The sequence below is a fragment of the Ascaphus truei genome, chromosome 14 (genome assembly GCF_040206685.1).
Source record: "Ascaphus truei isolate aAscTru1 chromosome 14, aAscTru1.hap1, whole genome shotgun sequence".
Classification (NCBI taxonomy): Eukaryota; Metazoa; Chordata; class Amphibia; order Anura; family Ascaphidae; genus Ascaphus; species Ascaphus truei.
In genome coordinates, this window is record NC_134496.1 from 436,620 (window position 1) to 464,250 (window position 27,631).

General features: G+C 45.5%; 1 long non-coding RNA gene across 2 annotated transcripts in view; it reads right to left on the reverse strand.

The window, feature by feature from the left end:
- LOC142465526 (uncharacterized) overlaps positions 1 to 27,631 on the reverse strand; it is a 169,566-nt gene that overhangs the window by 126,663 nt on the left and 15,272 nt on the right. For both annotated transcript variants that reach the window (XR_012787912.1, XR_012787911.1), the window contains exon 3: positions 12,027 to 12,218. This is a non-coding gene — a long non-coding RNA (uncharacterized LOC142465526). The remainder of the gene's footprint in view (positions 1 to 12,026; positions 12,219 to 27,631) is intronic.

Consider the following 27,631-nt stretch of genomic DNA (forward strand, 5'->3'; position numbering starts at 1 on the left):
GTGACAGTGTGTGACTGTGTGTGTGACTGTGTGTGTGTGTGTGTGTGTGTGTGTGTGTGTGTGTGTGTGTGTGTGTGTGTGTGTGTGTGTGTGTGTGTGTGTGTGTGTGTGTGTGTGTGTGTCTGAGTGACAGTGTGTGTGTGTCTGAGTGACAGTGTGTGTGTGACTGAGTGACAGTGTGTGTGTGACTGAGTGACAATGTGTGTGTGTGTGTGTGTGTGTGTGTGTGTGTGTGTGTGTGTGTGTGTGTGTGTGTGTGTGTGTGTGTGTGTGTGTGTGTGTGTGTGTGTGTGACTCAGTGACAGTGTGTGACTGAGTGTGTGACTGAGTGTGTGACTGTGTGTTTGTGTGTATGTGTGTGTGTGTGTGTGTGTGTGTGTGTGAGTGACAATGTGTGTGTGTGTGACTCAGTGACAGTGTGTGTGTGTGTGTGTGTGTGTGTGTGTGTGTGTGTCTGTGTGTGTGTGTGTGTGTGTGTGTGTGTCTGAGTGACAATGTGTGTGTGACTGAGTGACAGTGTGTGTGTGACTGAGTGACAGTGTGTGACTGTGTGTGTGACTGTGTGTGTGTGTGTGTGTGTGTGTGTGTGTGTGTGTGTGTGTGTGTCTGAGTGACAGTGTGTGTGTGTCTGAGTGACAGTGTGTGTGTGACTGAGTGACAGTGTGTGTGTGACTGAGTGACAATGTGTGTGTGTGTGTGTGTGTGTGTGTGTGTGTGTGTGTGTGTGTGTGTGTGTGTGTGTGTGTGTGTGTGTGTGTGTGTGTGTGTGTGTGTGTGACTCAGTGACAGTGTGTGACTGAGTGTGTGACTGTGTGTTTGTGTGTATGTGTGTGTGTGTGTGTGTGTGTGTGTGTGTGACTGAGTGAGTGACAATGTGTGTGTGTGTGACTCAGTGACAGTGTGTGTGTGTGTGTGTGTGTGTGTGTGTGTGTGTCTGTGTGTGTGTGTGTGTGTGTGTGTGTGTCTGAGTGACAATGTGTGTGTGACTGAGTGACAGTGTGTGTGTCTGAGTGACAGTGTGTGTGTGTGTGACTGAGTGACAGTGTGTTTGTGACTGAGTGACAGTGTGTGTGTTTGTGTGTGTGTGTGTGTGACTGAGTGAGTGACAATGTGTGTGTGTGACTCAGTGACAGTGTGTGTGTGTGTGTGTGTGTGTGTGTGTGTGTGTGTGTGTGTGTGTGTGTGTGTGTGTGTGTGTGTCTGAGTGACAGTGTGTGTGTGACTGAGTGACAGTGTGTGTGTGACTGAGTGACAGTGTGTGTGTGACTGAGTGACAGTGTGTGTGTGTGTGTGTGTGTGTGTGTGTGTGTGTGTGTGTGTGTGTGTGTGTGTGTGTGTGTGTGTGTGTGTGTGTGTGTGTGTGTGTGTGTGTGTGTGACTGAGTGACAGTGTGTGTGTGACTGAGTGACAATGTGTGTGTTTGTGTGTGTGTGTGTGTGTGTGTGTGTGTTTGTGTGACTGAGTGACTGTGTGTGACTGTGTGTGACTGTGTGTGACTGTGTGTGACTGTGTGTGACTGAGTGACTGTGTGTGACTGAGTGATTGTGTGTGACTGAGTGACAGTGTGTGACTGAGTGTGACTGAGTGTGACTGAGTGTGACTGAGTGTGACTGAGTAAGAGTGCATGACTGACTGAGTAAGAGAGAGTGCGTGACTGAGTGAGAGAGAGAGTGCGTGACTGAGTGAGAGTGCGTGACTGAGTGAGAGAGAGAGTGCATGACTGAGTGAGAGAGAGAGAGACTGAGTGAGAGAGAGAGAGAGACTGCGAGACAGAGAGAGAGAGACTGCGACACAGAGAGAGAGAGACTGCGAGACGGAGAGAGAGAGACTGCGAGACGGAGAGAGAGAGACTGCGAGACGGAGAGAGACAGCGAGAAGGAGAGAGAGAGACTGCGAGAAGGAGGGAGAGACTGCGAGAAGGAGGGAGAGACTGCGAGAAGGAGGGAGAGACTGCGAGAAGGAGAGAGAGAGACTGCGAGAAGGAGGGAGAGACTGCGAGAAGGAGGGAGAGATTGCGAGAAGGAGGGAGAGACTGCAAGAAGGAGAGAGCTGCTATACAGTACTGACCCGCGTGCGCGCCTCTCACCTCCTTGCTTGCTCCCATTCATTTTATTTGAATAACGCCTACTGTATTTATTTTGGTTACAAATGCGTTATTTACATCAGTTATGCACATATATGATGTTTGCAGTACAGTACATGCATTGTAAAGTGGAAAAAGGCAGTGCTTCACTTTAAGTTCATTTTCACTTTACATACATGCACCGTTCCCATTGCGTATGTTAAAGCGGGGTATGCCTGTACTGAGTCCAATTTTCTTTATTTTGTACACCAACCTCTTGTGTGAAACCGTATCAAAAGCCTTTGCAAAATCTAAGTAGACCACATCAACTGCATTACCCTGGTCAAAATTTCTACTTACCTCCTCAAAGAAACAAATAAGGTTAGTTTGGCAAGATCTATCCTTCATAAATCCATGCTGACTATTACTAATTATTTTGTTTTCATTAGGTAATCCTGAAAATTATCCCGTATTAAACCTTCAAGTAGTTTCCCTACTATTGTAGTCAGGCTTACAGGTCTATAATTTCCCGGTTGTGATCTAGCTCCCTTTTTAAATATAGGCACCACACTTGCTTTACGCCAATCTTGTGGTACTGAGCCTGTGGAAATGGAGTCCTTGAATATTAAATATAATGGTTTTGCTATTACTGAGCTTAACTCCTTGAGAACTCTTGGATGTATGCCATCGGGGCCAGGTGCCTTATTTACTTTAATTTTTTCAAGTTGCTTATGAACTTCTTCCTCAGTTAACCAATTGGTCATTAATATGGAGGTTGTGGCTTCCTCCTGCGGCACTACTACTGAAATTGATTCTTCCCTGGTAAATACAGAGGCAAATAATTTGTTTAATACATCTGCCTGAGAGACTAAACCAAACCTGCACCTACCCAGCACTCAGCAAAGGCCAGGGAGACTGAGCCAAGCCTGCACCTATCCAGCACTCTGCAAAGGCCTGAACGACTGAGCCCAGCCTGCACCTACCCAGCACTCTGCAACGGCCTGAGAGACTGAGCCCAACCTGCATCTACCCAGCACTCTGCAGAGGCCTGAGATACTGATCCCAACCTGCACCTACCCAGCACCCTGCAAAGGCCTGAGCCCAGCCTGCACCCACCCAGCACTCTGCAGAGGCATGAGAGTCAGAGCCCAATCTGCATCTACCCAGCACTCTGCAAAGGTCTGAGACACTGAGCCCAGCCTGCACCTACCCAGCACCATGCAAAGGTCTGAGAGACTGAGCCCAGCCTGCACCTACCCAGCACCATGCAAAGGTCTGAGAGACTGAACCCAGCCTGCACCTACCCAGCACTCTGCAGAGGCCTGAGATACTGAGCCCAACCTGCACCTACCCAGCACTCTGCAAAGGCCTGAGCCCAGCCTGCATCTACCCAGCACTCTGCAAAGGCCTGAGAGACTGAACCCAGCATGAACCTACCCAGCACCTTGCAAAGGCCTGAGACTGAACCCAGCCTGAACCTACCCAGCACTCTGCAAAGGTCTGAGAGACTGAGCCCAGCCTGCACCTACCCAGCACCCTGCAAAGGTCTGAGAGACTGAACCCATCCTGCACCTACCCAGCACTCTGCAGAGGCCTGAGATACTGAGCCCTACCTGCACCTACCCAGCACTCTGCAAAGGCCTGAGCCCAGCCTGCATCTACCCAGCACTCTGCAAAGGCCTGAGAGACTGAACCCAGCATGAACCTACCCAGCACTCTGCAGAGGCCTGAGATACTGATCCCAACCTGCACCTACCCAGCACCCTGCAAAGGCCTGAGCCCAGCCTGCACCCACCCAGCACTGTGCAGAGGCATGAGTCAGAGCCCAACTTGCATATACCCAGCACTCTGCAAAGGTCTGAGAGACTGAGCCCAGCCTGCACCTACCCAGCACCCTGCAAAGGTCTGAGAGACTGAACCCAGCCTGAACCAACCCAGCACCCTGCAAAGGCCTGAGACTGAGCCCAGCCTGCACCTACACAGCACCCTGCAAAGGTCTGAGAGACTGAACCCAGCCTGCACCTACCCAGCACTCTGCAGAGGCCTGATATACTGAGTCAACCTGCACCTATCCAGCACTCTGCAAAGGCCTGAAAGACTGAGCCCAGCCTACACCTACCCAGCACTCTGCAACGGCCTGAGATACTAAGCACTGCCAATATGTATAGTTAATTTAATGTGACTTCCTCTATAGCCAGGTGAGGAGGGTTACATTTCTAAGAAAGTAAATTAGACTGATGAATTCGAGACTGATGGTACAGTAGATGTTTATTGCTGTAAAAATATATCCCAAATTTTCTACTATCAAGTTAGATATTGTATCTGAATACATAAAATACAATACATTTATCAACACAAAAAAACTTAAACATGATCTATATACTAACTCACATATTCCAAAAAGCAGGAACCAATTTCACTCAAATGTGGAGCATCTTTGTTGGTTCTTTTCTCTAGAGTTTTCAGAATTTTTTTCTGGAACTTGTAGATGTCCTCAATGTTCTTGTGCTTTGTACATTTCATTCACCCCTGACCATAGTATATTATAAGGGTCTGCTGTGCGCCAATATAAGGGACCTTTTGTACCTGTCTCAGGTACACTCCCCCATGTCCTCAATGTTCCCAAAGATTATCCACAGTTGATCTTCTGTAAACATGTCAGCTCTTTTTCGACACTGCTTTATGTAACCCTTTGTGAAAGATGAGCGATGCAAGAAGTCAGAAACTGGGGCTTATTCAATAAAGTGCAATAGTGCCGTTTTGGCATGAAAACTTCCATTGACTTGAATGGAAGTTTCTGTGTGGTAATGCCAATTTGACACTGTCACTTTTTTTATTTAGTAAACCTCTGTAACCCCATTTATTGCTTATTTTTTCAACATTGAACAATACAAATATATCCAAAAGAAGATTCAAAGTATTTTGAGATGTTTCATAAATTTAAAAACGTATGTTAAAAATGTTAACATTCATTAAAAGGTTTTTTATAGGAGTATCTGTCCAAGAAATGATGCATCACACCGCAAAAAGTGTGCGTTCTTTATCATTTGCAAGATAATTCAAGGTGACGATAAATCAACTTTTATTCATTCTGATTGAGTGAAAGTTTTTGCATTATTAATGGCGTTATCACATTTCAATATTAAATAGAGGCTGTGACAGGAAACTGCTATCTGTTAGTCATCACTAACTAACTCAGATCCAGGCACCCTGGCCAGGAATTAGACTATCTATCTGATTCCAGGTGTTCACTCTAGTCCAATATTCAGCCTTCCAGATTTAATTGCCAGGGCGAACGCAATCACAGATGACCTGAATACTCGTCAGTAGTAGGAGGGGGAATTTATATATGTGCATGACACTGCCTCCCTGGAGTGCTGGGGAGTGAGCTATTTCTCCCTTCTGCATAGATGTTTTTGATACACCACCCTCTTTCCTATAGGGTTTCTTACATTACCTCCTACTGGCTGATATAACTGCTGACAAAGGGTCATGTTGTGTACATTTAGGATTGAGATGTAAGAGACCTCCTCCGAAAGACTGGACTATTACTGTATTTATTTATTTATAAAATATTTTACCAGGAAGTAATACATTGAGAGTTACCTCTCGTTTTCAAGTATGTCCTGGGCACAGAGTTAAAACAAATAATACTGTACATGGTTACAAATACAGTTACATAAATTATTTGTTTTTTTGGTTCCCTTTAAGACACATGTCCAGCCTCTTAATATCCTGCAACAGATGGTTTTAGAAGATAATTTGTGAGTGCAATATACTGCAGTATACAGTGGCGGCCGCCTTTATTCTAATGCGGCCGAATCGGCGCAACTTTGATAACCGCGGGCAGATGCGTTTTTTTTTTGTCCGGAGTGTATTGCGGTATTTTCGCGGTCGTTTCGGGGTCTATGCACTAAGCAGTGGAATCAGGGGGAAAAAATCAGCCCTTTTTCCTGCCTGGGATTGATGCCGGAGGTCTCCGGAGCTGATACCATTAATAGCAGAACTGGAGCCCCCCGGCATGCATCCGAGGCAGGTAAAATGCATTTAAAGCCCACTTTATTACCTTAGCGGCTAACCGCTAAGGCAATGAAGGGGTTAACCAGCCGTGCCAGGATTATTGTGGGTAGCGGAGGTGGGTGAAGGGGGTATTTGGCCCTTGGTGGCTGTTTAGGGCTTGCGGGGGGGTTGCGGGTGGACTTAACCCCTTCATTACCTTAGCGATTAATACCACTACGGTCATGAAGGGGTTAAGCCCTCCCGCTACCCAACAGCAAGCCCTAAACAACCACCGTTGGGGCTAATACCCCCTTCACCCACCCCCGCTAACCACAATAAAAAAAAATACACACACAACAGCCCCACACTAAATAAATATATATATAAAAATAAATATATATACATGTATTACAGCAACAACCCCTATACCCCCCTAACATACACATACAGTATATGCACATCAATGATACTATAGGCCGGCGGTGGCCCAACACCCGCAGGCCTGCAGTACCAATTCTGTGCCCCCCCAAATTAATGTCAAAACACATACATACTTATAAAGAAATAACCCCCTCCCCTAACACATACTGTACAGTATAGTAATGGGCACAATTACTATTATCCACAAATGGATAATAGTGAATGTGCCCATTTTAAATACATTAAGAACAATAAATAAAATACATATTGCACTCACCCTTGTCCGTCTGCCACGATGAAGGCCAGCCTCATCTTCATCACCGTCCATGCCCCCTCCGATGCTGCAAAACATGAACAAGAATAAAAACAGCAATGTACAGTAATGTCCCCTAACCCCTTAATCACCATAGCGGTTATTAACCGCTACAGTCATTAAGGGGTTAATCCACCCTCACCCACCACTCGGGAGGCCTACATACCCTCCCCCACTAACCCACCACCCCGTGAGGCCTAACCACCCTCACCCACTACCCAGCCGGGAGGCCTACCCACATACCCTTGGGGCCAATACCCCCTCCCCCTGTACCTACAATAAAAACAATACACAGCCCCACAATAAACATCATTCTATTTATTAAATACAAACCCCACCCTCTGTGCCCTCCCATAAATACATGATTTATTCTTTTACATACAGGGTTCATACCCCAGGCCCACGTGAGTCCCCGGTGGGCCCGACTGGTCACCTCACAGACCTACAGGTTACCAGCAACACGTTTCACACAGGTTCTAGAGGCCTGTTGGTGGGTCCCGCCAGGCACCATGGCCCACCAAGTGGTCTCTGCGGGTCACTGTGGGCCACAATTGGGTCCCCAAGGTAGGCCCGCAGATGTCTGGGGGGCCCGGGTCAGACCCACAGGTGTCTGAGGGGCCTTAGGTGGTTTCCACTGGGTCTGGGGACCTACGGGTGGGCACTACGGGTCTGCGGTGCCCCCCACGGATGTGAGGCCACCGGTTCTTCCCCGCACACTATGGGTCTATATATATATAGCAACACGTACCCATGAGAAGCCCGAGGATACCGCAGGTGGTCTCCAGAGGTCTCTCGCAGAACCAAAAAGAAACAACCTTGTATGTAAAAAAATATAAACCTGACCTACACATTAAATACATCAATCCCCCCCAACACATACAGTACAATAATGTGCCAAATAACTATTATCCAGATATGGATAATAGATTATTTGCCCGTTATTAAACACATTAACTAGCATAATAAAATAAATAAAGTTCTACTGACCTCATCAATAAGTTTCCACGCCAAGGGCAAAGCGACAGGCTAAGGCCAATAAAGAAAACCTTCTGCTGACCCCAAAGGTTAAGTGTTTTCTTAGACGTCAGCCTCATTATGTGAAGAAGATATACGGTAATACGCTCTCTACGCAAAACGAATGGCAGCCAACCCATCGAACCCGCAGACCACTTCCTCCCATATGCTTCGACGACTCTCTGTAGCTGTCCCAGAAATCTTCATCCCGTCTTCTCCACCCCCATCTTCTCCGGTTCCATCTGACGACGCTGCCGCCTCTGAAATCCACGGGTCACTTTCTCCTTTGCTCTTAGACGACTCTGCTTCTCGCCCGGAAATCCAAAGGTCACTTTCTCCATCCCTCTTCGACGACGCTGCCGCTTCTCCTCTACCGGGTATCCACAGGTCACCTCCTCCACTCTCCATCGATGCTGCTTCTGTCCATGGAACCCTCATCTCATCCTCCGTTGCATCCATCCCCCCAGATGTCCACACGCCATGCACAAGGAGCAGCTCGTTAGAGCGGATGCTGAATGGGATAAGTGTGGATCTCCCCGGGAATTCTATTGTGCTGGCAAAGATAGATCTGCTTCTGGAGACAATGCTAAATGTGGAGCAATGGATGCTACAAATGGAGCAACAGATGGATCAACGGATGGAGAAGATAGAGGCTGACATTGCGGGCATACATTATTTGCTCGGTGCTAATGCCCCTGTTTCCCTGACGCCGGAGCAGGAGGGTGACATGGATGTGATGAATGGGACCTTCGACCCCCTTCCATCACCAAGCACCCCCCCTCCACCAGAAGAGGTAGTGTACATGTATGCCGTTGAGGAGGACATGACAACCCCGTCAAGACCACGCCAGGAGACAACATGGCGACCAAGACCGGAGGAAAGCTTCCTCCCAGACAACCTACCATCGCCCGTCACCACAAGCACACCCGCTCCCAAAAGACCTACACCCGCTCGCATCGAAATAGTACCCGACATCACCCTGTGCGATCTGCCACCGGGGCTCAGGGAGAAGTATAGGGTGATGAGTGCTGGTGTACCCCACAAGTATGCCTTGATCATTTTTAAGCACCATGTTCCCTACACGTTGTACTGCGAGTGGGTGTTCAAAGTGAACTACGAAGGAAATCGCGTTAAAAAGGCCCTTCCTGCCAATTTAAGGAAAAACATTGTGGAAGTAATGCAGCGCTTTTATGCAGTTACAGATCCTGTAATGCAAGGCGCTAGAGACTGCATTAATGGTGTTATGCGCCATGCAAGGAATCGGCCATGGACGGACTTTCAGTGAGACCATACTGTTGTGCTGAACTGTATTGTACTGTACATATACGGGCTCTGTCTGTAGGTTTGCGGTATACAGAAGTCTGTAGTTGGTTGTTCTTTATAGTATTGGTGGTGTCTGGGAAATGTACACTGGCGACACACTTTATTCGAGCTCGGCTAGTCCCACGAATTCGGGTATACCCGGGTGTATTGAGGTTTGTGACTGTTTTCTGCCCGAGTGCATTGAGGTATTTTCCAGGCAGGGATTGAAGCATTTTATTCCCGCTGGCTGCAATACTGCACAGTATATATATACTGCATTACAATTCATGAATTTATGCCATCTGGTAGACACGCGAAGCATTGCAGCCTATTAAATCCTAATCATTATCATTTAACAGATCAGCCGCCCGTCAGCCAGGCATGAACCCAGGCTGGGAAGGCAAACGCAACGGGGCTTGTCAGAGGTGAGGAGCGGCGCATTCCAGGTATCTGCCAGGTACATACTGGGTATTTGCTCGAATAAAGTGTGTCGGTGCAGTACTTCATCCGGGGAATGGGTGAGTTTGAGGTTGATGGTCGGGTGGAACGTATTGAAGTTGTCATAGAATTGTAGGAGGTCCTGTTCGCCAGAGGTCCAAAACAGGAGGATGTCATCGATGTAGCGAAGGTATTATGGTGACGAGTAAAGTATTCAGCAGTACAACTGAATGCGGGACAAAACCATGCCAGGACCCAAGATGCAAAACCTGTACAATGCTCTATACAGCGGACACAATACAAATACCACACAGGAATCGGGAATACAAAATCAGAGGAAGGTTCACCTGTTCCTCCAGCAATGTCGTGTACCTCATCATGTGCATGAAATGCCTAGGGGGCTGCTACTACATAGGTGAGACAGGGCAGGGGCTAAACAAGAGAATGAACCTGCATCGCCACAGCATCACACGCGGAACAAGAGACAGTCCTGTTGGCGAACATTTCTCTGACTCTGGCCATAAGATGGACGATCTGAGGGTTGCCATACTCAAAGGTAATCTTAAAACACCAAAAGAGAGACGGTTGCATGAATACAAATTTATGCAACTGTTTGGGACACTTAGCAGTGGCCTAATTAGAGATCAAAATTTTATGAGTCATTACTGACACAAGTGAACTCTCTTCCCATGAGCGCTAAAGGCCATGTCTGTACATACTGTGCTATATGTATGCACACACAGCTGTCTCTCACCCATACTAATACTCCTTGTTTTTCCATCCCTATACACCGATAGGGACCACAAAGTAACCACACACACACTTTTAGTTGTGCTACAAACTCTCACATTTCCACACCCACCCACACCATTTATATCCACTCCCACTCCACACACACCTTTTGTAAAGCACTGTATATACTGTGGGCTCTCCATTCATTTTTATTCACACTGATACACATACACACTCTTTCATCACTTGCTTTCAGGAACCTTTTGACACCTCTAGCCCTAAAACACATCCATACCGGGGGAAGGACCAGCACAGATAACATTCCAAGAGACACTGTTTATAGTATACCTTTTGCTTGATTCATTCATTGTAACATCGCCGGAAGAAGAGATCAGTGTATCTCGAAAGCTCGCACAAATAAAAGCATTTCGTTAGCCACAGAACGGTATCATCTATTTATGTTTTGATCATTGAAGCTCGGCTAACACGGTACTGATACCTCTACATGAATATATATATATATATATATATATATATATATATATATATATATATATATATATATATATATTAAAACAAACATCACAGCTTGCACTCAATGTACTGGTTCATATAGACAGGTGCTAGTCTCAAATAATAGAAAAACAACATTACCCTTCTCTCATCCGGTAAAGAAAGACTGCACTCGGTTCAGTAATCATGAAAAACTGTATTGGGCATCTGAATAGAAAAGATAAGTCACCCAATCCGACGTTTCGGTCCTTGAGAAAGGTCCTATTCCAGGACCGAAACGTCGGATTAGGTGACTTATCTTTTCTATTCAGATGCCCAATACAGTTTTTCATGATTACTGAACCGAGTGCAGTCTTTCTTCACCGGACGAGAGAAGGGTAATGTTGTTTTTATATATATATATATATATATATATATATATATATATATATATACAGTATATATATATATATATATATTCATTCATTTATTTATTTTGTGTGGGGCTGTTGTGTGTGTATTTTTTTTATTGTGGTTAGCGGGGTTGGGTGAAGGGGTTATTAGCCCCAACGATGGTTGTTTAGGGCTTGCGGGTGGGTAGCGGGAGGGCTTAACCCCTTCATGACCGTAGCGATATTAACCGCTACGGTTGTGAAGGTGTTAAGTGCACCCGCAACCCCCCCCCCGCAAGCCCTAAACACCCACCAAGGGCCAAATACCCCCTTCACCCACCTCCGCTATCCACAATAAACCTGGCACGGCTGGTTAACCCCTTCATTGCCTTAGCGGTTAGCCACTAAGGTAATGAAGTGGGCTTTAAATGCATTTTACCTGCCTCGGATGCATGCCGGGGGGCTCCGGTGCAGGTATTAATGGGTATCAGCTCCAGAGACCTCCGGCATCAATCCCAGGCAGGAAAAAGGCCTGATTTTTTCTAAGTGCCATTCCGCTGCTTACTGCGTGACCCCTCTAATATTGAATATACTGTATGCGGTACGAACGCGGTATGAACACGGCATGAACGGGGTGAAGTGCGGTAAAGTGCGTGGCATTGTGAAAATAATCCCGGAAAAATGCGGTGATGTTGGAGAATAAAAGGGGCCGTGGCTGTAACATGTTTTATAATTGTGAAGTTTTGAGTAGCATATATTTGTTTAAAAATGTGTAGCTATCAGGAAGTTTTCGTTAATAGAATTTGTGGATATCTAGAGGATATAACAAATAAACAACTCTCTCAGCTGTTGTCACATTTACCTCACAAATATCTTTCAAGTGCTTGATGTAATCTTTCTCTGTATTTAAGATCTCATTGATAACATTGGTTCTCATTTGGTCTTTGTTTGTTTGTCCAAACCAATGACGTCTAGAGACATTTCTAGCATCCTCGCCTTTATCGCCAAGTTTTGTAATGTATTCTTCCATTGGTTCATCTTGGTTCACACGCAGCTGAAGTGGGTAAAGAGAGATAAGTTTGGATTTTCATTAAAAAAAAACAACAGGTACATTATTTGGTAGTAACATTTTAAAATATGGAACCATACATTGTATTGGCTGCAACACAGTCTTTAATGCTGAATCAAATCCTGGTGGCAGATTTCCTCATGACCTGGGGAAAGTAATTTTATCTATGTGCCTCACATACCAAAATTAGGCCAATTCATTTTTCTGCAAAAATACCCTAAACAGTACTACCTACACTGTTAGCACTATATAAGAACCTAAATATTTGTCAAGGGTAGTCTTCTGGAGTGGGTAGGACCTCGGTGGCCGGAACAGTGGGGAGCAGGCAAGGAGAGTTGGGGTCACAAGCAGGGTTCGGTGGATTCCAGCAAGCAGGATTGTCGAGGTCACAAGCAGGATTCGTTGGCAGGCAGCATGCAGGATTGTCAAGGTCACAGATGCAGAAAGGTGAGGGAGTTGATAAATAACAGTAGATTACTATGGATTGGCAGGATGCCTGGTAATCACTGATTGCTTGGAGTAGTGATTAATGGTAGGTAGAGTAGAGTTGGAGAAGAAAATAGATGATTGGTTGTGCAGTAGATTTAAAAGGATGTTTTAAACAGGATGTTTACACAAAGCACACAACAACAATAAAAAATCCTGTTGCAGGGCACTCACATTTGTGAGTGCCCTATAGGCATATAATGGTATCTTTAGTTGATACTGATAGTCTCGTCCTCCGACACTGGATCCCGGTGTTCATCGTGGCTCAGTGGATTCGCCTTGTGCCCTCCCAAAGCGACCGATGGGAGTGACGCTTGGCTTGTCGCAGAGTTCTGACGTCACTAGTTCCCGGGTCTTTCGGTTTTCCTCCTCCTTCCCTCACTCTTGTACCATTAATCACTACTCTAAGCAATCAGTGATTACCAGGCATCCTACCAATCCATAGTGATCTACAGTTATTTATCAACTACCTCACCTTTCTGCATCTGTACTCCTGGAGGAATGTGGTTGTTCCTTTTAGAGGTTGAGTGATACTAACAGTTTTCCTACACCTATGTATGTTTGACATATTGTCTTGACCACCATTTACTATTTCACGACTAGGTGGTGCCGTGTTATTGCTTGATTATGTTTGGGGAGCACCAAATAGTACCTCGTCAAGGAGCAAGCAGGATCGTCGTGGTCAGAAGCAGGGTCGGCAACAGGAAGGCAGGAGCAGGGCAGGGGGGCAGGAACTGAGACTTAGGAGCAGAGACTGAGACCGGGGAGCAGGGACTGAGATCAGGGAACAAACAGGGACAAGCCAGATTACCAGCAAGGGACTTTAATTAAGTACAGGACTCCAAACAGAACAGGAACAGAAGCTGAGACAGAGGCAGAAGCATTGGGTATGGGCAATGGAGTCTGGACACAAAACAAAGGCAAAGAGAAACAGGAAGCAGGAACTATAAGGACAGGACAAGAGCAACAAGAGGAGACAGACAGCCAAACCCCAGAGCAGACAGAAGGTAGAAGCACACCTGGTGGATAAGGAAAGGAACTATGACTGGGAGCAGGATGTTCAAGAGACCCTGACATTACTCCCCCCTCTCAAGAGCTTTCTCCGGATGATCCTCCAGGCTCCTCCAGGAGGCCCAGATGAAAGGCGGACTCAGGGTGACCCACCTCTGGAGGTTTCTCGATGGGCAAAACACTTGTCCCCACCGCAACGGCGTAGGAAACAGCAACCGGCACATCGAGCACTGCAAGGAACCTCCAGACAGGTGCATCCAACTTAAATGCAGGGGCATGGACATCAGGAACATGGGCCTCAGGCACAGGTGCAACAGGCTCTCCACATGCATCAGTGGGGACATAGAGTTCACCTTCCGTGGTCTCTTTTTGTGACCAACATATCTCTTTTAGTTTTGGAATCAGGAACTTCCCGATGGGTACATTCAACTCAATCGCAGGGGCATGGACATCAGGAACATGGGCCTCAGGCACGGGTGCATCAGACTCTCCATACAAGTCAATGGGGACATTAAGTTTGCTCTCTGTGGTCTCTTTTTGTGACTGCCATTTTGTGGTATCACTTAATGAGAATTTAAGACCAGCTATTTGAGTTTTCAGTTCTTGAAGCTGTCCTTCTGCATTCTTTTCCCATTTAATGCAGTTGCCAGTTCAGCTTCCTTGGAATTGAATCACGATTCCATACTGTATCTCCCAGCTGACTCAGAGCAAGGCTTAACTCTGTTTCTTTTTCTTTATTTCTGACCTGCAGCTGATGGAACTCCTCTCGGACCTTGTCCAGCTGCAGCCGGGCCTTCTCACGTGCTGTATGGTCCAGCTATTCGGAGGCATCGGTAATTTTGACCTCATAGTGCAGTGTCAGGCTAGCTACTTGACGGACACCTCCTCTCTCTCTCTTCCTTTTTGGAAAGCTGTATTTTGAGCTCAGTGATCTGCAACTGCTGCGTTGTGAGTTGCTTGGATGTGTGTTCAGCTGCCAGTTTTAGCTCTTCTATTCCTAGGCTATACTGCAAATTCCACTCCTCAGCGAGAGACCCGTGTTTGAGTGCATCCTGCAATTCTCCCCTCAGGGTCTTCATTCTTCACTGTGTTCGCTCTGAGCTTGTCTCCACATATCCTACATTTCGTTTTGGAGTTCTGCCAATTCCTTTGCTAGGGTCCCAGCAGCTTGGCTTTTCCAGGTTTCTTTCTCCTGGATATACTGACTGTTGGGGATGGAGCAGTGTCTTTTCTCCTCTAGCTCTTGCTTCAGTTTCTGGACCGCTTCATACTCCCTGTCAAACATAGTTACATGGCCTCTAAACTCCTCCTTCAGCGAGGTTCTGATTAGGCTCACTGTGGCCTTCACCTCCTCATGCTGCTCTCTCGGGACACACTGGGTACTCAAATGCTCTTGCAGCATTTTAACTTTGTTAGTAGTCTGGATACTTTCTACCAGCAGAACTTGCTGCTTCTCTTCAGCATCTGCTTGTCTCTCCTTGACATTCTGCAGACTCACACACAGGTCTTGCAGCTGGCTCAGCAACATATTTTCTGCGTGTTTACACTGCTCCAGGGAGATATGTTCTTCTTGCAGCACTCTCTCAGTATTCAGCAGTGCTGTCTGTATGTCTAACTTTTCCTGGGCCAATTGTTTCTTATCTTTTTGGGCTTGGTGAATCTTCTCAATCTCTCCACTGACCTGACTAGTCAGATTCATAACCTCTTCCTTCAGGCTTATGTTCTCTTGCTTTACTGACTCTCCATCACTTAAGACCACCTCATAGGCATCCCTCACTGTACACAGCTCTGTGTTTAGACCGTGGCCTTCCTGGCGAGAGTGTTTCAGCTCAGTAGTCAACCTGTGAACTTCATTCTGAGATGCTACCAGCGCTGTGCCAACTTGATCCATGAAACTCTGGTACTGGGCAGAACTAGCGTATGCCTTCTCCAGCTTACTTGACAAGATCACCATGTCACTCCCCAACTGATCCTTTTCTTTTTCCAAGGCACCCTCTGCTCTTTCCAGTGCCAACTGCATCCTTGACTTTTCCTCTATCAATAGTCTATTTTCCTCTTTTAATTCATCGAGACTTTTATCTTCTTCACTGGCTTGGACTGAGAGGGTCTTGTACATTTGGTTTATAGTTTAAAACTGTAAGGAAGCAGGGAACACATCCCCTGCAGTGTGTTCCCTCCTTACCTGCTGCATCTTAGTCCCCCTCTCTGTTTACAGAGCGCACGTGCACACACAGCTCTTCAACCCGTATTATGGAGCTTGGCCCTGCCCACCTGGTCGCGTCGCGTCGTGCACCGCTTCCCAGCTGCAAGCAAGTACACACACCTGTCTCCTGTGCCTTGCAGCCAATCTCTGCCTCCCTCTGCTCTGCCTCTCAATCCCAGTCATGCATCTCTCCTATTTAAACCCTGCTCTTTCACTTCCTCATTGCTGAGCATAACCTGTGTAGCCTTGTGTTCCTGCATTCTGTTTTGTCTTGCCTTGTGCCTTGCTGCTTTCTCTCCAGTTGCTTTCACGTGTACCGACCCGGCTTGACTATTGTACCCTCTATAGATAACGACCCTGGCTTACCTCTGACTACCCTCATCTCTCCATCCCTGACCACTCTACTGGCTCCGCCCCCGGATCCCAGCAAGTATCTGGACTAACCCGATCTCTCCAACCCAGACCCGGCTAAAATGACTATCCACCCTCAAGGTGTGCCTCCGCTGCTGTGGGTGCGCAGTTTCGTACTGTCCCACCTCAGTACAGGGGTCCCGCCTCGTTCGTGGTGAGTGTAAGCGTTACAGTATGCTCAGCCCAACAAACGCAGACCCCGCTGAGGTGGGCCAGGCCCTAGCTTCCATTGGTGAACGCTTTCAATATTTGGAGAATCAGATTACTTTTTTGACTCAAAGATTTGCAACCTTGTCTTCATGACAATCCCAGTCCAGAATAATTTTACTTGCAACCCTGTACTCCCCTACCTCAGAGGTATCTTTCCCTCTTGAACCGCGTCTTCCCCAATCGTTATGCGGGGGATCCCCATGGCTGTAGAGGACTCTTCAATCAATGTGATAAACAATTCGAGTTAACGCCTTCACGTTTCTCTTCTGATAGATCCAAGGTGGCATACATTATCGCTCTGCTGACCGGCGTCACGTTGGCATCACCAAATCTCTTTTTCTGAAAAACAACGCCGGAGAAATGGAGGTCTCTGTCTCTACTGCGGTTTGCCTGGTCATCTGGTACTTCGCTTCCCCACAAAGCCGGGAAACGCCAACCCCCAATGAGGTATGAGGGGATCTCATTGGGTACCATTTCTGCTTCCCCTTCTATTAAAGAAAACCTGCTGACTCGGATTATGCTTCCAGTCTTCCTTGAGGGTCCTGACTTCCTTACCTCCACCTCTGCTTTCATTGATTCCAGGTCTGGAGGAAATTTTGTGGACCAATATTTCGCAATAAAGAACAAAATTGCTCTAGTCGAAAAAATCCGTGCACGTCGGGTTGGAGGCCATTGATTGACGTCATCTCCAGCCAGCTTTCATCTCTTTGGAGATGCATATGCTTACTCTCTCTACTAAGGATGGTCACAAGGAGGAGATAACTTTGGACGTAATCCACTCACCCTCGGTGTAGGTAATTGTGGGCCTCCCTTTGCTCCAACGACATAATACACATTTTGATTGAACTCACAAGAAACCCATTCAATGGGGTTTTGATTGCCCCGTTGAACTCTTGCCTGGAGCAGTCCTTTCGAAATCAAGATCTTACCCGTTATATATTCCTGAGACCAAGGCAATGTCGGAGTACATTCAAGAGAATTTAAAGAAAGGCTTCATTAGAAATTCCTCTTCCCCAGCTGGGGCTTGTTTCTTTTTTGTTAAAAAGAAAGATGGTTCACTCTGCCCATGAATAGATTACAGAGGGCTTAATAAAAATCACCTTAAAGAACCGTTACCCTCTACCACTTATCTCGGAACTTTTTGATAGTTTGCAAGGTTCTACTATTTTTTCCAAACTCGATCTTCGAGGGGCCTACAATCTGATATGTATACGTCAAGGGGATGATTGGAAGATGGCATTTAACACATGAGATGGTCATTACGAATATCTGGTCATGCCTTTTGGATTATGTAATGCTCCTGCTGTTTTTCAGGCGTTCGTGAATTACATTTTTCGGGATGTTCTCAAAATTTTTATCATTGTCTATCTTGATGATATTCTTATTTTCTCTAAATCTCTCACGAACACATCCAACACACCAAGCTGGTCCTGTCTCGCCTTCATGAAAATCATCTATACGCCAAGATGGAGAAATGTATGTTTCATCAAACGTCCACTTTCTTCCTAGCATATATCATTTCAGACTCCGTTTTTTCTATGGACCCCGATAAACTCAAGGCAGTTTTCGCTAATTATTATTACCGTAAATGTACTCCTCTACCGTTGTCCCAATTACAGCTCTAACAAAGAAAGGTGCGGATACTTCTTCCTAGTCTCCTGAAGCACTTTAGGCCTTTGATTCCCTCAAGAAAGCATTTGTTTCCATCCCCATTCTACGCCATCCTGACCCCAAACTTCCCTTCACTCTGGAGGTAGATGCATCACACATAGGGGCTGGAGCCATTCTCTCACAGAGACAAACTCCTCAAGACAGATTACACCCTTGTGGCTTTTTCTCCAAAAAGTTTTCTTCTGCTGAACAAAACTACAATGTTGGCAACCAAGAACTCTTAGCTATTAAACTTGCCCTTCAAGAGTGGAGACATCTTTTGGAGGGCACCGAGAATCCCATCTCAATCCTCACGGATCATAAAAATGTATTGTACATCGAAGGTGCTCGTCGCCTCGGCTCCCGTCAGATTCGTCGGGCTCTTTTCTTTTCTAGATTTAATTACATAATTTCCTACATCCCTGGAACCAAGAACCTAAAGGCTGATGCTTTATCCCGCCAATTCGTCAGTGAAGACAAAACAGAGGACAATTCTTTAACTATTCTACCCTCTAAATATATCATTTCAGCAAATTCTTTTGATGCATTGGACAAGATCCTGGCTTCTCAGTCACACATTCCTGAGGGTATGGAGGTGCAGGAGGGTTGTTTGTATGCTGCACCATAATTCCACAGAAAAATCCTTGAGTGGGGTCACTCCTCTAAGTCCGCTGGTCATCCTAGTACGAGAAGAACTTCTGATTTAATCAGACACACCTGGTGGCCTAATATACTCAAGGATATCGAGGAATTCATCAGGTCCTGCTCCATTTGTGCGCAAAATAAATCCTCTCGCAACAAACCTCAGGGTCTTCTTTGCCCTTTGCACATACCAGATCGTCTATGGACTCACCTTTCAATTGACTTTATTGTCGAGCTTCCTGTTTCTAGTGGGATGAACACTATTCTTGTTATTGTTGATTGGTTTTCAAAACAGTCACATTTCATACCCCTCAAGGGCCTTCCCAATTCTGCCACCTTGGAGACATCTTCATTAAGGAAATCTTTCGTATCCATGGAGTCCCACTCTCCATTGTGTCCGATCGCGCATCTAAGTTTATCTCCAAATTTTGGCATGCTTTTGCTCAAAGGTTGGATATTGCACTTCTCTTCTCTTCGGGGTGTCTCCCCCAGACCAATGGGCAGACCAAGAGGACAAATCAGTCCTTAAAACAATATTTCAGATGATTAATTTCCGACGCACAGGACGACTGTGTAAATCTCCTTCCTTGGGCAGAATTTGCCCATAACTCCCTGAGAAACGAGTCCACCCAAGAGTCGCCCTTCTTTATTAATTATGGGTTTCACACGGCACGTCTTCCAATCTCTTCTATGCCTCCCGGTGTCCCAGCAGCAGATTCCAGAGTAAACTCTTTACAAAATTCCTGGAGGAACATTCAAAAGACTCTCCAAGGGGCTGTTCTCAGACAAAAGTCACAGGAGGATCGTCATTGCCGTAAGGCACCCAAATTCAGGCCAGGAGACAAAGTGTAGCTATCTTCCAAAAACATCAGATTGAAGATACCTAAGCTGAAGCTGGCCCCTAGGTGACTAGGACATGCACATTTGTTTTAGGGTCTTTTCTCCAGGTATACCGCTCGCCGTGGGGTGAAATAAGCCAGTCACTGGGGGAGGATCGCCTTCTATACTTGGAGTCTGCTTGCTGCCAGAGTCTAGTCGATTGGCTCCTCTGCTGACGTCACCTCCTGGATCTCACTGCTACGGTGTCCCTGCGATGCCAAAAAAGGTATACCTGGCGAAAAGACCCTAAAACAAATGTGCATGTCCTAGTCACCTTTGGTGAGTAGGATCTCAATTTTTATCAAGGCGGAGCAAGTTTCATCTTCCAAGTGCACAGGCACATGAAAGTTTTTTATATTGCATTATACAATGTTTGGTTCAATTGTTTTATAATTAATTGTTTTATATTAAATTGCTCTCTTTACAGTTTTGTCCATGGGTAATGCACTATTGCAGTGTTTTCTGTACATCTTGTCTTCCTTTCTTGAGGTTTTAGCCTAAGAGAAGAACTTTATCCACAACCCTATCCTTGCCTCAGAGCCACAGAAGGTTCTCCTTCCACAAGCTTTGTATTAAGCCTGTCAATTTCCTTCATAGAGATTTCCAGGAAAGCATTACTTTTAACAGCGAGGCGCTGATCCTCGGCAGCATCAGAGTATGCCCTCTCCAGCTCACCTGACATGATAACCAGGTCATTCTCCAACTGGTGCTTTTTTCCTCCTGTAATACACATTTAGCAATTGCTGAGGACAGCCACTTTTGTAATGCAGCTTTGGCTTCTTGCTCTTTATCAAAGCGTCCATGGAGGCAATCAATCTCTTTCAATGCAGATTGAAGTGCCTGAGTTAGGGCATCTTTACCTTGTTTAAAGGCATCCTTTTTCTCTTCCACTATTCCTGGGATGATTCTGTGAATTGCCTTAGGCCTCGGGCATGGTCAGCGCATTGCTGAGGCGCTCTGCTGCTTGGCACTGAGCCCCTGCAGCCGCAATGAGAGTGGCTTTAGCAGGGGCTCGCACACGCTTCCGCACGCTTGCGGAAGCGTTTGTCTCACCGAGTTTTCAGATTTGGCGCTCGCCAGAGTGCAGGGCCAGTCACGTGAGCGGTTCGCCCAATGAGAGCAAACCAGCTCCGTGACGTCACTGGTCTGCCCTCAGACCCGCCCCTGACACGCCCACGGACGGCGCGCTGTGTAAGGCCAGGGAAAGCACCGCTTTCCCTGAGCCTCAGCGCGCCTCCACCCGGATACAACCACTATGTCCAAGGCCTTAGGCTGCAGCATATCTCCATCTAATGCAGACTTTCTTGAGTTTAGAGGTGCATCCTTAATCCCTTCTGCAAGTTCACCAGTAACACCTTCTCTCTTCTTTTTCTTTCTCTTTGTTTTGAGAAGCTCTGAAGAATCAGTGGTACTGTATTCACATTTATTGCTCAAGATTGTTTTCAATGTGGAAGCCATAGCTTCAGACATGGGGAAACCAAACTTCCCAAGAAACCAGTAAAGAGGAAATGTGTCTTTAAAGCAGAAGCATAGGAATGAACAACAGAAATATTAGGCACAACAGGGAGATAAAAGAAAAGAGAGCTGACTTTAAATTTGAGACCTTAGCACAGTCACAGAGATATCATAAATTGCAAGGAAAACCATAGACAGAGAAACTTGCAGTTAAATCTGAAACTTTAGAAATCAGGCATAGGAATATCATAGACAGCCGGAAACGACAACAGAGAAACTTGCAGTTAGGTCTGAAACTTTTAGAAATCAGGCATAGGAATATCACAGGCATTACTGAAACATGGTGGGATGAAGCTCATGACTGGACAGTTAATTTAGAGGGTTATTCTCTTTTTCGGAAGGATCGAACAAATAGAAGGGGAGGTGGAGTATGTTTATATGTTAAACCGGATCTAAAACCTATTATAAGGGATGATGTCTATAAAGGGAATTATGAAAATGTAGAGACTTTGTGGATAGAAATTAGCAGTGTAGGTAAACGTATAAAGAAAATGTTTGTGGGAATATGCTATAAACCACCAAATATCTGTGAGATTGAGGAAGCTAAAATACTTTTGTAAATGGAGAAGGCATCAAAACAGGGTCATGTTTGCCTAATGGGGGATTTTAATTATCCAGACATAGACTGGGGCAATGAGATTAGTGTTACAACAAAAGGAAACAGGTTTTTGGGGGTGCTTAAAGACAATTATATGACCCAAATGATTGAGGAACCAACCAGGAGAGGGGCAGTTCTGGATTTGATCATATCAAACAATATAGAAGTAATAACAAATATTCAAGTCCTGGAACATTTGGGTAACAGTCATCATAAAATGGTCTAATTTTAAATAAATGATCAAAAAACAGATTACTTGGGTTCAACAAAGACATTAAACTTTAGAAATGCAGATTTTAATAAACTGAGGTCTAATCTAGTAGTAATACAATGGGATGATGTTTTTGCAGGGAAAAATGTAGAAGATAAATGGGCAGTCTTTAAAACATTGTTAGAAAAGCACACTTATCAGTGTATACCCTTGGGTAATAAGTATAAAAGAAATAAGTCAAAACCAATGTGGCTAAATAAACAGGTAGGGGAGGAAATGGACAAGAAGAGGAAGGCGTTTAGATTCTTTAAGTCAGAGGGGACGGAGACATCATATCAGAATTATAAGGAATGTAACAAAAATTGCAAAAGGGCAATCAAATTAGCAAAAATGGATAATGAAAAAAGGATTGCAATAGAAAGTAAGGTCAACCCTAAAAAGTTCTTTAAGTACCTGAATAACAAAAAAATGAGAAAAGAAAATATAGGACCCTTTCAGTGTGAGATGGGTAGGCAGATTATTGGAGATAAGGAAAAAGCTGAGGTATTAAACACATTCTTTGCCTCTGTGTTTACCAGGGAATAATCAAGTTCAATAGTAGTGCCGCAGGAGGAAGCCACAACCTCCATATTAATGAACAATTGGTTAACTGAGGAAGAAGTTCATAAGCGATTTGAAAAAATTAAAGTAAATAAGGCACCTGGCCCCGATGGCATACATCCAAGAGTTCTCAAGGAGTTAAGCTCAGTAATAGCCAAACCATTATATTTAATATTCAAGGACTCCATTTCCACAGGCTCAGTACCACAAGATTGGTGTAAAGCAGATGTGGTGCCTATATTTAAAAAGGGAGCTAGATCACAACCGGGAAATTACAGACCTGTAAGCCTGACTTCCATAGTAGGGAAACTACTTGAAGGTTTAATACGGGATAATATTCAGGAATGCCTAATGGAAAACAAAATTATTATTAGTAATAGTCAGCATGGATTTATGAAGGATAGATCATGCCAAACTAACCTTATTTGTTTCTTTGAGGAGGTATGTAGAAATTTAGACCAGGGTAATGCAGTGGACGTGGTCTACTTAGATTTTGCAAAGGCTTTTGATACGGTTTCACACAAGAGGTTGGTGTGCAAAATAAAGAAAATTGGACTCAGTAATAATATATGCACCTGGATTGAAAACTGGTTAAAGGACAGACAACAGAGGGTTGTCATTAATGGAACTTTTTCAGGTTGAGCTAAAGTCGTGAGTGGAGTACCTCAGAGATCGGTACTGGGACCCCTGCTTTTTAACTTGTTTATTAATGACCTTGAGGTTGGGATCGAGAGCAAAGTCTCCATCTTTGCTGATGATACTAAATTGTGTAAGGTAATAGAATCAGAGCAGGATGTAATTTCTCTTCAGAAGGACTTGGAGAGACTGGAAACGTGGGCAGGTAAATAGCAGATGAGGTTTAATACAGATAAATGTAAGGTTATGCATTTGGGATGCAAGAATAAAAAGGTGACTTACAAATTAAATGGAGATATATTGGGGGAATCCTTGATGGAGAAGGATTTAGGAGTGCTTGTAGACAGCAGGCTTAGCAATAGTGCCCAATGTCATGCAGTAGCTGCAAAGGCAAACAAGATCTTATCTTGCATCAAACGGGCAATGGATGGAAGGGAAGTAATCATAATTATGCCCCTTTACAAAGCATTAATAAGACCACACTTTGAATATGGAGTACAATTTTGGTCACTAATCCTAAGAAAAGACATTATGGAACTAGTGAGAGTGCAGAGAAGAGCCACCAAATTAATAAAGGAGATGGACATTCTAACTTATGAGTAGAGGCTAGCTAAATTAGATTTATTTACATTAGAAAAGAGGTGTCTAAGAGGGGATATGATAACTATATACAAATATATTCAGGGACAATACAAGGAGCTTTCAAAAGAACTATTCATCCCACGGGCAGTACAAAGAACTCGGGGCCATCCCTTAAGGTTGGAGGAGAGGAAATTTCACCACAACAAAGGAAAGGGTTCTTTACAGTAAGGGCAGTTAAAATGTGGAATTCATTACCCATGGAGACTGTGATGGCAGATACAATAGATTTGTTCAAAAAAAGGTTGGACATCTTTTTAGATGGGAAAGGTATACAGGGATATACCAAATAAGTATACATGGTAAGGATGTTGATCCAGGGATTAATCCGATTGCCAATTCTTGGAGTCAGGAAGGAATTAATTTTTCCCCTTAATGGGGTTTTTTGTTTGCCTTCCTCTGGATCAATAAGTAAGTATAGATATAGGATAAAGTATCTGTTGTCTAAATTTAGCATAGGTTGAACTTGATGGACCTACGTGTTTTTTCAACCTCATCTACTATGTAACTATGTAACTATATATCATAGGTTGCAGAGAAATCCCGACATAAACAACAAAACCATGGAGCACTTTTGTCTTTTTTTAAATGCACCGTGAGAACCAGCAGTGGTATATGATGATCAGCAGGGGATAAATCAGGCACTGCAAAATTTCAAAGAAAAAATGCCCTGGTCTCTGCAGCAAAAAAAACTTCAGGGTCCAAAATGGATCTTCAAAACTCTAACAAAAAGTACCTTCCACCAAGCGGATGGGGTCTGCTGACACAGTGTGAGGAATCGAGGGACACGTTCCACACAACGTGTTACCTCCTCGCTCACCTCGGGGGCCACAGCCGCCGCTACATCGGCTCCCCGTCCGGCTCCTGCTCGCACTGCCGCATCCGTCGCGACTTCCGGGTTCCTCAAGGGCTGCGCGCGCCAGCCCGCTGGCGTTACAGGGCGCGCGTGGACCCGCGTCTCTTGTGCGCTGTCTGCCCCTGTTGGTCCCGTCCCCGGCTATCACGGGACATCACACCACGCACCCAAGCAGCACACCCGCTCCTGATCTTCCCCCCGGCCCCTGCTCTTATCCCTGTATCGCTGGGGACGCGCCTCCACTCCTCTCCCTCAGGTCCTTGCTGAGTATTTAGTTCCTGCCCCCCCATGCTCAGTCAGTGCTCAGCATAATCCTTGGTAGCTCAGTGCTGTCTGGTCTTGTGCTTGGTTCTCGCTCTTGTCTTTTCAGTCTCCATGTTCCTGACCCGGTCTGTATGCGTACCTCCCCTGGATCTCTACTTTGGCTACCCCTCCACCACGCTTACCTCTATACTCCCTGGACTCGCTAATGGACTCTGACTATGCGGCTCTCTACCAGACTATTGGCTTACGGACACGACTACTCTACCTTCTTTAAGCCAGGATCCGGTAAGTACCGGACTAACCCCTCTCTTCAGCCCAGTCCCGGCTATGCTCAATACCAAACTCCGGGCACGCCCCCGCTGCTGTGAGTGTGTGGTATCTCTCCTTCCCACTTCAGTACCGGGGTCTTGTCAGGTTTGCGGGCAGCACGAGCGTTAGGCTGCGCTTATAGAGCCGGATACAGCTATGGCTAAAGCTACGGCTACGGATGACATCTCCCGTTTCCGTAGCCCAAGCGAAAGTTGTACAGTAATTTGAGTTTGGGAGATGTCTCTTGCTACAAGGGGAGTGACAGAATGCAGAGGGGTGGGGACAAGAGCAAGGGGGAGGGCTGAAATGGAGAGGAGTTTAATTTCTGTTTGTACAATATGCTGAATTTACTTTACTTTACTTTAAATTACGGGAGAATTTACTATTTTAAATTTGTTCATATAGTGTGTTTCACTAAAAGAGCGTTTTTTTTTTTTTTTTTTTAAATGAACTGACCCTAACCCACGGGCCCAAGATGTCAAAACCAACAATCCCCCCCTGTTGGCGGCTGTAACAGGGGCCTTATCCCTGTTTAAAAATGTGCCCCTAATCCAGCAGTGTGGTGGTTAACTGCTGGTAGACAATTAACCAACACAACCTGGCTGATTACAGGTATCAGAAAAAGCCTGCCTCTGAGACATGAAGAGAAATTCTTCCTGAGCTCACACTGAGTTGAGCTGACCCAGGAAGCAGAAAGACCAGGAATTTCCTTAGTCCCAAACATGGGGCTGACCAAGGAAACACTGCACAAACACAGATGTCTTGAGTTTGCCAAAAGAGACTGCACGCTGCCAGCAAGACACAGGGGACAATACTTCTAAACCTGGATCCTGACATTGCCTTATCACACAACGGTGTGGACACCAGGAGAACAGAGGAGCCTTCCCCTACGACTACAGAGACAGATAAGACTTTTCTTATAAGACTGTTATCTATGTCTATATATATATATATATATATATATATATATATATATATATATATATATATATATATATATATATATATATATATATATATATATAATGTCTCTATGATTTGGGCTGGTGAATCGCTGGGCTAACCACGCAGTTAAAGAGAGCTGGACTATAAGTGTATATATACTCCAAAGTGGAGCAGATTTTTTTGTTTGCTGATTTTCACGTTTGCTGTGTTTAAAGCGACGGGCGCAATAAAGCCTTAGTTAATTTCACCTTAAAACAGTTTCCATTGCATACCTATGCACATGTCCTCTTACAGCGGCCCTGCACACAAATCACACACACACACACACACACAATCACACAAATACACAATCCCACACAGGGCCGCCAACAGGTGTGTCTGCCGGTGTTAGCGTCCCTGGCCCCGTGGGTCAGGGGATCTGGCCACGGCCGGGCCAGTTAAAAAAAAATTATAAATTAAAAAACGCTGCACCCGGTACCGGGTCCCCCACCACCGCCGTCCACCACCCCCCCGCAGTCCCGCCCCCCACCGGCTCCCCACAGTCCCGCCACCCACCGGCCCCCGCAGTCCCGACAGCTGCCGGCCCCCCACAGTTCCGCCAGTTTTGGCACTCTAGCGAGTCCACCCAGTTCACATTTCATACGTCATGAGCCATCTTCTCTATTTACTTCCCTCTTTCTATATATTTCTCTCCCCCGTATCACTCTTATCTCTCTTCCTCATTCACTGCCCCCCTCACTTCCTCTCTTACACTCACTACTCTTCTCTCACTCTTCCCCTCCATCTCCATCAATTTCCACACTCGCACTCAATCCTGCTTTCTCAATCCCTCCTCCCCAAATATTCCTCCCCCCCGGCCACACACACAGCCACAATAATTACATCCCAAATACATACAACCATCAACCCGCCAAATACATACAACCTCCCCCACCCGCCAAAATACATACAAAAAATTCCCCCAAATACATACAACCCCCGCTCCCACCCCCCAAATGCATACAACACCCCCTCCACCCCAAATACATACAACCCCTCCTGCCCCCAGGTACATACAACCCACCTCACCTCCCAAAAACATACAAGTCCCCCCACTCCCAAATACACAAAAAAACCACACCCCAAATACATACACCCTCCCAAATACATACAACCCCTCCACCACTCCAAATACATATACCCCCCCAAATACATACACCCCCCAAATGTATTTATTTTTTAAAAACCAACATACAACCCCCACTGCCCAAGAACATACACAAAAAGACCTAAAGACTTAACAATCTTGAGGATGGTCTCAGGTCTCTGGTGCCCCGACTCTCCCCAGCTGGGT